The sequence below is a fragment of the Coregonus lavaretus genome (genome assembly GCF_964263955.1).
Source record: "Coregonus lavaretus genome assembly, chromosome: 19".
Lineage (NCBI taxonomy): Eukaryota > Metazoa > Chordata > Actinopteri > Salmoniformes > Salmonidae > Coregonus > Coregonus lavaretus.
In genome coordinates this window covers 30,898,399-30,915,976 of record NC_140006.1, presented here as the reverse complement: position 1 = coordinate 30,915,976, position 17,578 = coordinate 30,898,399, and the positions used below count along the sequence as shown (strand labels likewise).

Sequence of the window (17,578 nt, the reverse complement as noted above, 5' to 3'; positions counted from 1 at the left end):
CAAGTATAAGGGCAAACATTAATGTGTAAATTGTAGCTCTTAATTGCTTACCTCAGCTACTTCTATCATTTTACAATTTTTTTTCATATTCACATGTTCTTGTGATTCACATATCATTACCATAGTCTATTACAACTTTCTATTTTTTTGTGAAAAAATGGCTGATGGTAAGGATGCGCAGACACTATTTAGTGTTGGAGATGCTGCAGGGGTAAGCCTGGGGAGGGGCAGGTTTATGAGTAGGGTGGAGAGCACGCCGGTTAGGGGTGCTGGTATACTAGGCGGACCTGTACTCTCGTCCACACGCTTACGCACTGATGAATATTCCCCCGCACCACACATACGTAGCTTAAGAGATGCTCCAGACATTGCAAGCAGCGTTAGTTCAGTGGGCCGTCCTGCATTTTCATACACTCACACCCAAACAGATGAACATTCTCCACGTCAGCCAGTGTCTAGTTCACATGTGAGTTCTGCAGACCTAGGGAGTCTCATCACACAGTTAGCTCATGAAATAGGAGAGAACATTGCTAGCCAATTACAGAGATCTGTTGGTAGTGCAGATAACCAAACCACTCCTACGCCTAGCCTGAACTTAGGATATGGACAGTCTGATTTGAACATGACAGGAGTAAAGTTAGTCATGAAGACAGATGTCAAAGAGCCGCCGTACTTCAGGGGTGATGGAACAGACAAACACACAGTGCATGAGTGGGAAGAGATTATGAGCGTTTACCTGAATAAGAGGGGTGTACACCCGCAAGAGCACTCCCAGGAGATAATGTCAAGACTAATGGGAAAGGCTAGAGACATTGTTAAAGTTACCCTGCGCAGTATGCCATCGCTGCAGCCAGCTGAGAACTCCAAGCTCGTCTTTGATATTCTGAAACAACATTTCAGTGAGTTAACCTACTCCTCTATGCCTTTACAGATTTCTATAACACACTTCCTCTGGCCGGAGAAAGTCCCATGGACTATTGGATACGCTTGAACAAGGCTGTGGATGTCGCAGATGAGTGTCTGAGAAGGCAGGGGCGAAACATTGAGGACCCCTCTCACGAAGTCACAATGATGCTGGTGAAACACTGTCCCGACCCTGCTCTTGCAAGTGTCCTAAAGTGCAAAACAGCTGAAAAGTGGACAGCAAATGAGATTCAGGAACACCTCGTTGAACATCAGAGAGAGGCTAGAACAATGTGTCAAGCCAAATCTTATCGGCCAAAGAACATTGGTGCACATGCTCAGGCATTAACCACAGAGACAGTCCGCTGCTGAAAACCCAACAGACCTTACTGGTTACCCAAAGGCAATGGGGCTTCCATCCTCTCCTCAGACAGAGAGCATCTGCATGCAGTCTCTCATTGGCTTGCTGAACCGTGTGCTAGAGCAGACGGCACACACAACAGCAGTCGTGCCACCAAGCAGGGGGCCAGCAGCCATTGTTCAGAGTAGATGTAAAGTCTGTCAGTCTGCCGAACATTCAACTACTGCACACTGTAGACAGGCGAACCTCTGTATGGGCTGTTACAAGCCCGGCCACTGGAAGAGAGAATGCCAACAGCGCCGGCCAAGAATTAACGCTCAGCCACAGTTAGCGCACACACCACCTAACTCTGAGCAAGGTGGTGCCAGTTTAAACTAGATAGCTCACATACGGAAAGGGGATGTGTGAGCGTTGAAGATTCAACCCTTGAAGAAAGTGAAGAATTGAAGGAGATGTATGTCAATGTCTGTAAAGCAATGTCTGATAATTGCACGGTAATTGTTCAGAATATTCACAGAGTTGAGATGTTCAGTGAGTTATTTCACGCACCGGTGACAGTTAATGGCTGTGCTCAGTTGCAAGGGCTCCTCGATACAGGCTCAATGGCCTGCACGATAAGTGAAGAGGCAGAGCAAAGACTACTATCGGATAGCGTCTTGACCCCACATCAAGAACTCTCACAGCATATCATCCTTGTTGGCTGTGGAGGAGTACAAGTGCGCCCCAAGTGCATGTATGACATGGAACTAAGTCTGTATGGGGTAAAGTGCATGGTCCCAGTTCTGGTGATCACTGGTCAGAAAGACGACATAATAGTAGGCACCAACATGTTGAAACGTGTACTGCATCAGCTGAAAAACGAGAACAGTTATTGGACACTTATCTCGAGCAACACAAAAGGGTCTCCAGATGGCGAACAGTTTCTAGAAATGATGACCAGTCTCACAAGATGGAGGGGTGAAGATGTCCCAGGAAAAGTAGGGACAGTGAAGCTAACTCAGGCGGTGACTCTCCTTCCCAAACAAGAGTACCTGCTGTGGGGAAGACTGCCAAGTAATATACCCAAGTCACCTGGGAGTACAGTTATGGTGGAGCCTACAACCTCCAGGTGTGTGACTCTGGGCATTATGGTGGGGAGAGTGGTAACACCGCTATGGGGAGATGGCTGGACTCCCATGAAAATCACTAATATCTCAGACAAACCACTCACACTGAAAAGGAACAGCAAGCTTGCGGACGTCTCTACTTGTGTTGCAGCTGAAGATCTCACACTGTTCCAGGGTTCCTGTCAGAGTGATGCTGGCTCTGTTAGAGTGACTCATGTGAAACAGGACGACAACGGTGACCTGAAAGACAGACTGCAGAAGTCTGGTCTAGGAAATGTCGACATTGATCATTGTGAAGCGAGCCCCTCCACCAAGCTCCAACTTGTGACATTGCTGGAGAAATATCAGGATATATTTTCAAAGCATAATCTTGACTGTGGAGAAGCCAAGGGCTTTGCCCATAGGATCCGCCTCACTGACGACCGTCCCTTCCGTCTTCCATATCGCAGAGTGCCGCCAGCCCACTATCAAAAGCTGCGCCAAGTTCTCACCGAGATGGAGGAACAGGAAATCATACGGAAATCAATGAGTGAATATGCTTCTCCACTCGTGATGGTTTGGAAGAAAAATGGCGACCTCCGGATATGCACAGACTTTCGATGGCTGAATGCAAGAACTATCAAGGATGCTCATCCTTTGCCCCATCAATCGGACTGCTTGGCTGCCCTTGGCGGTAATGCTGTCTTCAGCACCATGGACCTCACGTCGGGATTTTATAACTTGCCCATGCATGAGGAGGACAAAAAGTATACCGCCTTCACAACACCATTAGGCCTGCACGAGTATAACAGAATGCCACAGGGGCTTTGCAACAGTCCAGCGTCCTTCATGAGGATGATGCTGAGTATCTTTGGCGATCTTAACTTCAGCAGTCTCTTGTGCTACCTAGATGATCTCTTGATATTTGCCCCCAATGAACAGCAGGCCCTCAGCAGATTAGAGGTTGTTTTCCAGAGGCTACGGGAGCACAATCTAAAGTTGAGTCCAAAAAAATGCCATCTGTTGCGGAGATCTGTGAAGTTTCTCGGACACATCGTTGACAGTGACGGTGTTGCTGTTGACCCAGAGAAGGTCGAGGTCATCACCAAAATGTCAAAGAGGGACTTGATGGAAGACGATGGCTGCACTCCTTCAGTTCGCAGAGTGAAGTCGTTCCTGGGGATGGTATTTTATTACCAACACTACATACCAAATTGCTCCTCCATCGCAAAACCCCTGTTTGCTCTCACAGCTGGCCAGAAACGGAGAGGAAAGGCCGGGAAGTACAGTCAGAATGCGGGAGTCTACAGAAAGCTCAAGCCTGCGGATTGGACCCTTGACTGCGATTCCGCTTTCGCCGGCCTTAAGGGGAAGCTCCTGAATTGTGTGGTCCTTAGCCATCCAGACTTTTCTAAGCCCTTGGTTCTGTCCATTGATGTGTCTCTTGATGGCCTTGGGGCAGTTCTGTCCCAGATACCAGAAGGAGAAACGAAGGCACGCCCGATCGCCTTTGCCAGCAAGACCCTCACTGGCTCACAAAAGAGGTATCCTGCTCACCGACTGGAGTTCTTGGCGCTCAAATGGAGTGTTTGTGAAAAATTCAGCCACTGGTTGAAAGGCCACACTTTTACAGTATGGACCGACAATAATCCTTTGACCTATATAATGACCAAACCAAAACTTGACGCTTGCGAACAGAGGTGGGTGGCAAAGCTTTCCCCATACACCTTCAGTATCAAACACATTCCTGGGGTAAAGAACATTGTGGCAGATGCCCTGAGTAGAGATCCGTTTGCTAAATCAGTGAGCCAAAGGTTGATCAGTGAGCCCTATGGAAGTCTTTTGGCCGAGGCGGAGGGAACCAAAGAGGAGAAAGTCCAAGATCTCTTCCGGAGTAAGACCCAGTGTCTCCAGGCACATGATGCAGGGTGCTGTGCAACTATGGACCCCACTCAAGACAGGCTGGCCGGCAGTCAAGAACCCTCTCATGTGAAATCTGCTTGTGAAGCTCATGTAGAGTGGGAAAGGGGAGCAGAGATAAGAGCAACACAGTTTCTCAATGCTCTTCCCCAGGCGGTGCCCTCAGAACAAGACACACTTCCAGCCCTCTCCATCGGCGAGCTGAGGCACAGCCAGGAAATAGATCCAGTTATCAGGGAAGTCCTGCCACTCATTCAGAGGGGTGAGCCACCACCTAGGCGAGGGAGGAGGAGGTTAGCTCTTGCGACCCAGACACTGTGCAAGCAGTGGCATCATCTAAAAGTCCAGGACGGAGTCCTATATAGGGTAACCAAAGACCCATTAAGCAGAGAGAAGAGGTATCAGTTTGTGCTGCCTGCTAGCTTGAAGGCCAAAGCTCTCGCTGGTGTGCATGATTTCGCTGGGCATCAAGGGCAGGCTAGAACAGCACACCTCGCCCGACAGCGTTTCTTCTGGCCGCAAATGGGAAGAGACATCAAGGAATATGTGAAATGCTGCCAACGCTGTATCCTTGCAAAGACCCCTGAACCAGCTGCCCGAGCTCCCTTGGAGAGCATTCGCACTTCGGCACCCATGGAGCTGGTGTGCATTGATTTTTGGAGTGCTGAGGACTGTAAGCAATGATCTGTCGATGTGTTAGTCATAACAGACCACTTTACAAAATTGGCTCATGCCTTTCCCTGCATAAACCAAACTGCAAAGCAAATAGCAAAGAAGTTATGGGATAACGTATTCTGCATCTACGGTTTCCCAGAGCGAATACATTCTGATCAAGGGGCCAATTTTGAAAGCAAACTCATAGCTGAACTCCTCAGCCTCACAGGGATTAAGAAAACACACACAACAGCATACCATCCCATGGGAAATGGGCAAACCGAAAGGTTCAATAGGACACTTGGCAGTATGTTGCGTGCCCTACCCCTGACAGCTAAACACTGGGTCCAACAGATACAGACTTTGACTTTTGCGTATAATGCCACCACTCATGAAACAACTGGATATCCTCCATTCTATTTGATGTATGGTCGAGTCCCCAGACTCCCAGTAGACATGGTCTTCAAACAAGTCTTGAGGGATCCAGTCGTGGTGAATTATAAGACCTATGCAGAGAAACTGATGGCGAACCTCCATGTGGCTGCCGACAGCTCAGCAGCATGCGAGGAAAGGACAGCAACATTAAGCTGATGGCTACAACAAGAGAGTTCGTGGAACCCACTTGAACGTTGGCGACCGAGTTTTGTTAGCTAATAAAGCAGAGAGAGGGAAGAGGAAGTTAGCGGATAAGTGGGAAGCCACTATGTATACCATCATAGACCGGAACCCTCAGACTCACGTTTACAAAGTCAGAGACGAAAGTGGGAAAACAAAAGTTGTTCATCGGAATTTGATGTTGGACGTGAGCTTCTTGCCCATGCCAGAACTAAGCGATGAAGAGACGAATGGAGCTGCCTCGGATGTGGCCAGTGAGTTTCAGCCTCCTTCTGTTGATGCTTTGAGTGGCCTAGCAGTAGATGCTTCTGAGGACCGTACATGTTCGTGGTTAAACGCATCCTCTGACTCTGAGTCTATTGGAGAAGCTGATGAGTCTGAGATGGAGAATGAGATGCCCCACTCTCTGTCCAGGAAGTCTGTTCAACTGACACCCACGAGAGCCCAGTCTAAAGAGGTCAGAGGCCAAGGGGAAAATGAATACTCACCTGTGAGAGACTTGTCGGATTCCAGTGATCCCCCTGATTTGCACATGACTGACACTGACTCTGTTGCCCCAATTGATGTTCCTGACTTAGATGAGACAGGGTCATCGGACGTCAATTCACCTGTTACACTGATTGATAGTCAGATACCCTCCCAAGTACAAGGGTTTGAAAGTCAGGTTGTCAGAACACGTACTGGCAGGGTTGTTAAGGCAGTCGATCGCTTGATAGAGAACATGGTGCAAAAACCACTCACCAAGGGTTTTGTTACAGGAGTCAGAAGGTCACTGTCTTTCCGTTCTTTATTTTAGATACATTTTTGAGATTAAGATATTTTTCTTTATTACCAGTAGTATGACCTGGGTCATGAGATGTTCATATTGGAGGGAAAGTGTTCCAAGATTTCATATGGTGTATAAGGCAATATTCACTAGAAGGGGCAGTAGCCTGATCAACTGCTGTTTTCTTTTAACTTACTTTGTAAGTAGCTTTATACGCTGTAGATGGGAAATGGAGTCCCAGGGCTATCTTGGACCAAGTGGACAAGAGTTTTATTCTATATGTTTTTGGTTATTTTCCACCCTCGAAGTGTGAAGGATTTTGGTGAAATTAAAGAGGGGTGAATGTAACAGGTCAAAGAATTAAAGATTTTTGCAACCGTTCATTTTCTATTTTTTATTTTATTTTGTGAGTTGATTTCACCAAAATATTGTATTGTTCAGCATTTCGTGTAGTCTACAGATATTGGGAGAGTTAGTTGTATAAGTGCGCCCTCTAGAGTGTTGGTTTGGTTATATGCGGAGGGGTGTCATGCTTTTCTCAGTCTGCATTGTACTCGACTGAGAGGTATGTGTTCACTTCGGCATGATATAAACTTGATATACCTGTTAAAACTAAAACGTTTCAGTGCACATAGTAACTTGTATGTATATTATATGATGAGTGTACGTACATTTAATCAAGCTGTGTCGTGAATTTTGCTATTTTTGAGAGTTTGAGAAATTGCTAACTTAGCTAACCTCGTGTTCTGTTTAGCTGTAAGTTAGCAATCGTCATTCTATCCTCGTGTTGAAGCCCACGTTGTTCTTTTTATGTTAGGCGGATTCTTGTCGAGGGTAGAGTTTTGAACATTTTCTCTCCTTGATGTTGAACAGGTATGTATTCCCTATATCAGGTTAAAAATATGTGTTCATTTAAAATGTTTTCATGTATTGATTAGTGTTTATTGGCACTGAAAAGCTCAAATGTGAAGGATTACATGTTGCTTCGTGCATATTACTGTATGTATTACCTATTTGAAAGATGGTTTATGTCATGTTGCACAGTATTAATGTAAAGGCTAAAAGCTCAGAGTTTTGGCAGAGATAACATGCAATATGACACATACATAAGATATACACCAGATGCGATGTTTATTTTCCAATTATGTTGTATTTTATTCCTTGGATTTTTGAATGTGATTATATTCAGTCTGCATTGTACTCGACTGAGAGAGGCGGATTCTTGTCGAGGGTAGAGTTTTGAACATTTTCTCTCCTTGATGTTGAACAGATTGAGAGAGTTGTACACAATAAAGTGCCTTCAAGTACGCCAGTGTCTTGTCTTCAGTGCACCGGAACACAACGCAGTAGTCGGCAACGAGCAGACCAAGCCGGCTACACTAGCATACAGTAATCGGTGGGGATAGTCAGTCGTTTTTAACTGTAACGCAGTTGATTGGTAATGATGACACTAACATGTGTTGGGGTTGACATCCATACAAGCATTATACTCAGATTTCCACCTCAACATAGTGTGAAATACAAATATAAACAATAGCCTGAATGTATGCTAATTTTGCTGGGGGCAATGAGGAGACTCGGGATCTTTCCCCCACTGCCCCTTCCCCCACTCAATGGCAATTCCATTGTTTTGGTCGAGTTCGATTGACCTCTTTACCGCATCTATGCGTTTACCAGTCAAATTGCCAGGGTTAGCGGTTCCAAGCCCGTTCTATTAATTATATTGCTATGTGTGCTGCTGCGTTGTGCCAGTCCTATGCGGCTGCCCCGAGTCTGTGAGAGAGACTACATTCTTGTGGTCATGGTAATGGATAGCTGAGCAAAGCTCAACTCTGTTCTCTTATATTGAGGCGGAGTTGAGTATTGATAACTGGTCGCAAGATTTGCTAGCAACAGTCGACACTTGTAAAAATGTCAATACTGAAAACGCTTACCTGTACCTATGTTTGTCCTGTACAACTGCTGTCCTCCCGCGGGGTGCTGAAATACCTAATTTTAATAAAAACCAATACAACCACCAACTCTTTCCTCATTTGTGTTGCTCAACTGGAGACGTAGCGGCCTTGATGTACTACGTCAGCTGAGATTCAATTGGTGGTTGTATTCGATAAAAGTTTCAATTAAAAGTATGAATTTCAGCACCCCGCGGAAGAACCGCAGTTGTACAGGACAAACATGTAAAAAATATATATATTCTAAGTGTCGACTGATGGTGACTCAATGTTGTTGCTAGCAAATCGCACGACCACTTATTAATACTCAACTCCGCCTCGATATAAGAGAACTGAGTTGCGCATTCCTGACCTCAACTAGGTAATGGAATGGTTAAAAGTCTACGGTAAACTGCAGCAGGGAATACAGCGACTTCACACGCGTGTGTAGTGAAGCAATTTACACAGCAGGAAACTCCCCCTCCTCAGTACTAATTGCTACCTTTGCTGACAAGCACAGACTTGGCCCAACCACAAGAGAATGACTCGCTCTCGCACACACACACACAAACACAAACAATCAACAGGGGTGGTCTTCCCTGAGGATGACTAGACACTAACTATGTGTTTAACTTCAAATGTGTGTTGATTGCCCTTAGAGACCGTATGTGTGTCTGCGTTTCTGTGCACATTTACATGATTAGTATGTCGTGCATGTCTGTCTGCGTTGTCCAGGACGATGTTAGTATCGTGGAAAGGAAACAAAACATGAAGCACTTCTTCACTTCTTTATGAAAACAGCCATGTTAGAAACAATCGTTATGTTGTCATCCAGTCACATTTATTGATTTTCCAAACTATAGCACACAATATTGAACATACAGCAGGTTTTTATAGGACCAAAAAGTTGTATGCATCGTGTTTTTTAAATGTTTGCCATGGAAATAATATTGTGATACTGGTATCGTCCCGTTCCAAGTGTGCGTGAATGTGTGTAATTCTCTATAACCCAGTTAGAACACAGGTTTTACACATCCCTAAAAGATAGCCAACAACACAATGGCCATAGCCATGAAATCGCAACACAAATCTTTATAACCGTCCTCAACTCTGTCTACTAAATCACATAGCTTTATAACAATGTCTGTATCATATTTCACTCATATTCGGTTACCATATACTTCATCCTTCAATGTCATGTCCTAGTGCGTTTCCCAATGCCACATGCCTCATTTGATATCATTTCCCTGTGATTTATTGGTTCTTAACCAAATGGCGCCCTCTTCCCTATGTAGTGCATTACTTTTGACCTCGACCCATAGGGGTGTGGTCAAAAGCAGTGCACTATTCAGGGAATAGGGTTACATTTGAGACGCAACCATTGAATTCATACCATAAACATCAAGTTGATAATCTCATCTTTCAGGGGGTCTACTTGTACATTAAACTGCCTCATGCTACAGACACGTGCTCCTGCCCTATGGGCCGTTATGGCTAGAAAAAGGCTTACTTACTTAATTACACATACAGTGGACAAATGAAACCAACCCAAACAGGAGATGTCCACTTCTCTTAGAGCAGTCCACGGCGCTCTTTGGCTAACTGGGTGCAGGCAGGGAGCAGGCAGGTGTCAGACTTGGCCCGCAGCAGTAGGACCTGTATGCCAGGTAAATACTAGAGGCTAGAAAGCAGAGCTGTCAGCGAGGGGAGGGGAGGGAATGGCCCAGATCCTTGGCCTACATAGCAGTAAACAACCAGCACTAAACTCCTCTAAACATTTACAACACAAAACCTCAACCAGCGCTGGGTTTAAAGCCAACATTTACAACATAAAACACCAACCAACGCTGGGTCTAAATCCAACATCTACAACACAAAACATCAACCAACAATGGGTCAAAGCAAACATCTACAACACAAAACCCAATATGTATGAACCCAACGAGGCCAATAATATCCTCATAAGTATCTGATTAAAAACACTGTCTACAGACAGGGAAAAGAAACATAGGAAAATAAATATAACAATAACAAGACTAAAATCATGAGGAGGTGAAAACAACCCACAAGGGTCAGTAGCGGAGACTGGAGAGATTTGTACTGTGCCTAGCCCATTTCATGAGTTTTGTTTGATTTGTGGCATGACAGGGGTGATATGACTTGTCTAAAGCATTTTATTATAAGACATGGTCAACATCACACACAAAGTCAAACACTCAAGCATCAATTCCATCCAATCCACATTGACAGATGGCTTGTAAATGATGTAGACATACATAGAACACTTGTAGAAAAGTGTTAATCTGCTCTCAGGATAAATGTCAGTGGTTTGAAGTCTGGTGGGTGTAGAGGATATTGATTTCTGACTGGGGTGCAACCTCACAAGTCCACCAAAAGCGAGCAAAGCCAAAACACTGCCATTTGCTGTAATACTGGCCTAGCCCTTGACCCAATGGCTTTCAATCACACTTGAAGAAAATCTCACGCACACACAGCATATGTCAGAGAGAGAGTCCAACTCACTCAAAATGTAGGATCATGTTCAAGTGTAGAACAATTGTGACTAGAATGGAAGGAGCAGTTTGAGCGTAATGACCCCCTATCCATTTCACTTAATGGAAATTATAGAAAACATCTGGAAATAAGGAAGGTTTATCTGAATAAGACCTAAACTACATGACCAAAAGTATGTGGACACCTGCCCGTTGAACAAAATCATGGGTATTAATATGGAGTTGTTCCCCCCTTTGCTGCTGTAACAGCCTCCACTCCTCTGGGAAGGATTTCCACTAGATGTTGGAACATTGCTGCGGGGACCAACTGATGTTGGGCGATTAGGCCTGGCTCGCAGTCGGTGTTCCAATTAATTCCAAAGGTGATCGATGGGGTTGAGGTCAGGGCTCTGTGCAGGTCAGTCAAGTTCTTCCACACCAAAATCGACAAACCATTTCTGTATGGACCTCGATTTGTGCATTGGGGCATTGTCATGCTGAAACAGGAAAGGGCCTTCCCCAAACTATTGCCACAAAGTTGGAAGCACAGAATCGTCTAGAACAGGGGTGTCAAACTCATTTTAGCTCAGGGGCCACATGGAGGAAAATCTATTCCCAAGTGGGCCGGACCGGTAAAATCATGGTATATATAACTTAAAAACAACAACTTCAGATTGTTTTCTTTGTTTTAATACTATCAACATAAAACATAAAGCTGGAGCCTGAGGACAGTGTGTCCAAAATAGTACAAGCACAACATCACTATTAATCATAAAACACCTCAAGTTTATTTGAAAATTCTAAAGAAAAAGAACACACAAACACACAATGCCTCAGTGATTCACAGAACTGTTTCACAGATCACAGAACTATATCAGGGTGTCATTTCTCAGGCAGAAATGTAGATACAAATAATGAAATCCTGTTCCCCAAACAAGTGCAAGAACCACAGAGTCAAGAATAGGTTAAATATACAAATAAATAAAAAATCAATTAAAAACAATAGCACATCAACATAAAAACATATAAACATAAAGCTGGAGCCTGAGGACAGTGTGTCCAAAAGCACAACATCACTATTAATCATAAAACACCTCAAGTTATTTGAAATTCTGAGGACAAACAACACACAAACACACAATGCCTCAGTGATTCACAGAAGTATATCACAGATCACAGAACTATATCAGGGTGTCTCATGCAGCACTTTAAGTGGGGTTGCATAGTTTATTTGACTCCTGATACCTGGCATCTTTTAGCTTTCACCAGCGCATCAATATCAGGCGTCACATCCTGAGTGGCAGCCAACTTCAGGATGTGATTCAAGTGCTTGTGCGTGAGCCTTGAGCGCAGCTTTGTTTTATTTATGCTCATTACAGAGAACTTGCTCACAAAGATATGTGGTTCCAAACATGCACAACAGTTTTGCAGCGAGGGCTGTCAAGTTGGGGTAACCTGGCAAGAGATTCTGATAATGTGTCCAAGCCAGCTGCGGCAAATTTGCCCTTCAAATCCGAGTCACACTGCAAGTATATTATTTCAAGTTGGATGCTGACGGGCAGATCAGAGGGATTCACGGTTAATGGCGAACAAAAAACGTTGAAGTCTTTCTCCAGTTCACCAAAAATCTGAAAGCGTTGCTCAAACTCCCTTAACAGTCCCGTTATTTTATCTTTGAACCGCTTCATGTCTGCCACATGTTGGGTCGCGCACACATTTTTCAGACAGGGGAAGTGAGCTGCATCACCACCGGCGAGTTGCGTCTTCCACAATGACAGCTTCAACTTGAAAGAACGTATGCTGTCATAATACTGCGTGGCAACTTTGTTGCACCCTTGCAGCTGTTTGTTCAAGTTATTCAGGTGCTCTGTAACATCCACCATAAATGCAAGGTCCTGCATCCATTCTGCGGAATGAAATTCTAACACTGGTTTGCCCTTTTCTTCCATGAACTGTTCAATTTCTTCTCATAAATCAAAGAAACGCCTCAGCACAGCACCTCGGCTTAACCATCTTACCTCAGTGTGGTATGGCAGGCCATAGATGTGGTCTTTCTCTCTGAGAAGGCTGTCAAACTGACGTTGATTCAGGCTTCTGGATCGGATGAAATTAACAGTTTGGATGACCACCTTCATGACGTTATCCATCTTTAATGACTTGCAACACAAAGCCTCCTGGTGCAAAATACAGTGAAAAGTCCAAAAATCACGTCCTCCATTTGCAGATTGCACTTTCTCTCTGAACTTTGTCACAACGCCTGCTTTTTCCCCCATCATTGAGGGCGCACCATCTGTAGCCAGGCTGACAGCGTGGGACCAGTCCACTCCGACCCTGTCCAGCGCGCTGACGAGTGCAGTGAAAATATCAGCTGCTGTCGTTGTTTCTGTCATCGGCACCAACTCCACGAACTCCTCTGTGACGGTCAATGTGTCATCAACTCTGCGGATGAAAATGGCCAGTTGTGCAACATCTGTAATGTCTGTGCTTTCATCAATTGCAACCGAAAACGCAATAAATTACTTTACTTTTTGCTTCAACTGGCTGTCCAAATCCACTGAAAGATCGGAAATCCTGTCTGCAACTGTGTTTCTTGTCAGGCTGATATTTGCAAAAGCCTGGTGCTTTTCAGGGCACACAATCTCCGCTGCCTTCATCATGCATGTTTTTACAAATTCACCCTCACTAAATTGTTTTGAAGCCACTGCGATTTCATTAGCAATGAGGTAGCTAGCTTTCCCTGCAGCGCCACTGATGTCTCGGCTGTGAGTAAACACAGACTGCTGTTTCTTCAGACCCGCCAACAGTTCATTCACCTTCTCTCTTCTCCGCTGTCCTTGAAAGTTGTCATATTTGTCGGCATGAAGACTCACATAGTAGCGACGAAGGTTATATTCTTTCAGCACTGCAACATGCTGTGAACACACCAAACATACAGCTTTCCCATTCAATTCCGTGAATAAATAGAAGGATGACAATTTTTCTTGGAACACTCTGCGTCCACTTTTCTCTTTTTTGACAGAGACATATTGGGGCAATGAGGGTGCCAAAGCACATAATGTTAAAAGTAGAAGCCGTAATAAATATCGCGGGCAAAACAAAGTAGCTCATCCGGACTGGCTGCACTTGCTTGACCTATTTGCTCTGCCCCGGTATAAACAGTTTGCTTGCTTAACACAATTGCTATTGCGCCCTCCAGTGGACACAATTGGAACAGCAGTTTCTTTTATTGAAAAATTGCAGCTCATTTTTATACTTTACAAAATCATCTCGCGGGCCGGATTAAACCCGTTTGCGGGCCTGATCCGGCCCGCAGGCCGGACGTTTGACACCCCTGGTCTAGAATGTAATTGTATGCTGTAGCGTTAAGATATCCCTTCACTGGAACTAAGGGGCCCGAAACATTAAAAACAGCCCCAGACCATTATTCCTCCTCCACCAAACTGAACAGTTGGCACTATGCATTGGGGCAGGTAGACTTTTCCTGGCATCCGCCAAACCCAGATTCGTCCATCGGACTGCCAGATGGTGAAGCGTGATTCATCACTCCAGAGAACGCGTTTCCACTGCTCCAGAGTCTAATGGCGGCAAACTTTACACCACTCCAGCCGACGCTTGGCATTGCACATGGTGATCTTAGGCTTGTATGCAGCTGCTCGGCCATTGAAACCCATTTCATGAAGCTCCCGACGAACAGTTATTGTGCTGATGTTGTTTTCAGAGGCAGTTTGGAACTCGGTAGTGAGTGTTGCATCCGAAGACGGACGATTTCTACACGCTACGGCGCTCGGCGGTCCCGTTCTGTGAGCTTGTGTGGCCTACCACTTCGCGGCTGAGCCGTTGCTGCTCCTAGACGTTTCCACTTCACAATAACAGCACATACAGTTGACCGGTGCAGCTCTAGCAGGGCAGAAATTTAACAAACTGACTTGTTGGAAAGGTGGCATCCTATGACGGTGCCATGTTGAAAGTCACTGAGCTTTTCAGTAAGGCCATTCTACTGCCAATGTTTGTCTACGGAGATTGCATGGCTGTGTGCTCGATTTTATACACCTGGTGTCCACATACTTTTGTATACAGTGCCTTTGGAAAGTATTCAGACCCCTTGACTTTTTCCACATTTTGTTACGTTATAGCCTTATTCTAAAATGGATTAAATTGTTTTTTTTCCCCCTCATCAATCTACACACAATATACCATAATGACAAATCAAAAACAGGTTTAGACATTTTTGCTAATTAAAAAATAAAAAACGGAAATATGACATTTACATAAGTATTCAGACCCTTTACTCAGTATGTTATTGAAGCACCTTTGGCAGCAATTACAGCATCGAGTCTTGTGTATGACGCTACAAGCTTGGCACACCTGTATTTGGGGAGTTTCTCCCATTCTTCTCTGCAGATCCTCTCAAGCTCTGTCAGGTTGGATGGGGAGCGTTGCAGCATAGCTATTTTCAGGTCTCTCCAGAGATGATCGACCGGGTTCAATTCTGGGCTCTGGCTGGGCCACTCAAGGACATTGAGACTTGTCCCGAAGCCACTCCTGCGTTGTCTTGGCTGTGTGCTTAGGGTCGTTGCCCTGTTGGAAGGTGAACCTTCACCCCAGTCTGAGGACCGACGTGCTCTGGAGCAAGTTTTCATCAAGGATCTCTCTGTACTTTGCTCCTTTCATCTTTCCTTCGATCCTGACTAGTCTCCCAGTCCCTGCCACTGAAAAACATCCCCACAGCATGATGCTGCCACCACCAAGCTTCAATGTAGGTGCCAGGTTTCCTCCAGATGCGACGCTTGGCATTCAGGCCAAAGAGTTCAATCTTGGTTTCATCAGACCAGAGAATCTTGTTTCTCATGGTCAGAGTCGTTAGGTGCCTTTTGCCAAACTCCAAGCGGGCTGTCATGTGCATTTTACTGAGGAACGGCTTCCGTCTGGCCACTCTACCATAAAGGCCTGATTGGTGGAGTGCTGCAGAGATGGTTGTCCTTCTGGAAGTTTCTCCCATCTCCACAGAGGAATAGAGCTCTGTCAGCGTGACCATCGGGTTCAGTTTGGCTGGGCGGCCAGCTCTAGGAAGAGTCTTGGTGGTTCCAAACTTCTTCCATTTAAGAATGATGGAGGCCACTGTGTTGTTGGGGACCTTAAATGCTGCAGAAATGTTTTGGTACCCTTCCCCAGATCTGTGCCTCGACACAATCCTGTCTCGGAGCTCTACTGACAATTCCTTCGACCTCATGGCTTGGTTTTTGCTTTGACATGCACTGTCAACTGTGGGACCTTATATAGACAGTTGTGTGCCTTTCCAAATCATGTCAAATCAATTGAATTTACCACAGGTGGACTCCAATCAAGTTGTAGAAACATCTCACGGATGATCAATGGAAACAGGATGCACCTGAGCTCAAATTCGAATCTCATAGAAAAAGGTCTGAATGCTTATGTAAATAAGGTATTGTATTTGTAATACATTTGCAAACATTTCTAAAAACCTGTTTTCACTTTATCATTATGGGGTATTGTGTGTAGATTGCTGAGGATTATTTTTTTATTGAATCCATTTTAGAATAAGGCTGTAACGTAAAACAACATGTGGAAAAAGCCAACAGGTCTGAATACTTTCCGAAGGCACTGTATATCGTGTACATTGAATTACAGGGATAGAATGGCAATCGTAATTGGGGACGGAGCTATAGTAAAGCAAATGTATAAAAATAAGATATGAATAATTTCCTGGGATAAAGGCTAGACATGGCTGTATGTTACAGGTTTTATTTATATCAAAGTGAAATTACGCGGAAATGTAAACTAAAACGTAAACCTCAACTACAGTCCACATCTTTCATCAGATACGTGAGACCTGGAAAGGTTTGTTCTCACATGAACTACTGTACTAGCCTACATGTGCTGCTTGTGTTAACATTCTCACATAGAATCAGAGCTGCTGACAACATTCCCATTCAATAAATGTGTGTAAATACAAGGTGATGAAAACTTGGTAAAACAAAGAGACAACAAGAACAGGCTCCACAAACAATAGGCCTACTTCACAGAGCTATGCCATGTGTATTGCTGTAGTCCTACTGGTTAATTAAACGGAATACCACCCAATTAAGCACCTCAGCATAGTCTGAAAACTTAGGATCATTTGGTATAGTCAGAAGAAATAGGATCATTTGGTATAGTCTGAAGAATTAGGAGCAACTAACTCCCTGGTGGGAGAACAGTTCATGAGAATCATGCATCACACAGTATCATCCTTAATCACATTGAAGCTATATTTATCCTGTTTGCCTACATTAACAGCTTCTCAAGCCAATCAACACTTAACCAGACATCATAGGCTTATTTTACAATGTGGGTGTTCAATTAGCTGGGAACGACTTGTGTCGCGTCCCGACAGAGAAGGAAGAGCTTAAAGACAAGGAGGCTGTTTGAAAAGTCTCAATGACGACATCTATGGCCGAATGTCGGAATGGCATCCCGGTGTGCTTCACACTGCACCACGGAGATATGTTTGTTAGAAATACAGTATCTCGTCCCACTCATAAATCAAACGGAACCAGTAAAACCCACACTGCCTGGCTGATAATAACGTCCACTTGGCAGACACAGGAAGAAGGAAACGCCAGCAAATAACTTCAGTTAGGTTTACATGGTGACTGTAGCACGGCAGTGTATTGTTTATCCATGTCTTAGGTTAAGTTAAGAGCAGCCATTTGGTGGGTGTTTGTTATTAACTAGGAGAGCAGAGAGGACATGGAGCCAGTTTTTTACTTCATGCTCCCAGTATTTGCCAAGGTGTTCTAGACACAGAACACTACGCATTCTACTTCTATGGTTCAAGAAGAGAACAGAGC

General features: G+C 44.6%; 1 protein-coding gene across 2 annotated transcripts in view; it reads right to left on the bottom strand.

Annotated features, from left to right (window-relative positions):
- Positions 1-17,578, bottom strand: part of LOC311147253 (partitioning defective 3 homolog) — a 308,941-nt gene that overhangs the window by 175,783 nt on the left and 115,580 nt on the right. Inside the window, exon 1 of one of the 2 annotated variants that reach the window (XM_084183925.1) lies at positions 9,758-9,868. The exons of the other annotated variant lie outside the window; for it this stretch is intronic. The gene's annotated coding sequence lies outside the window, so the exon portion shown is untranslated. Of the gene's footprint in view, positions 1-9,757; positions 9,869-17,578 lie in introns of those variants that run through there. 2 annotated transcript variants of the gene reach the window in all.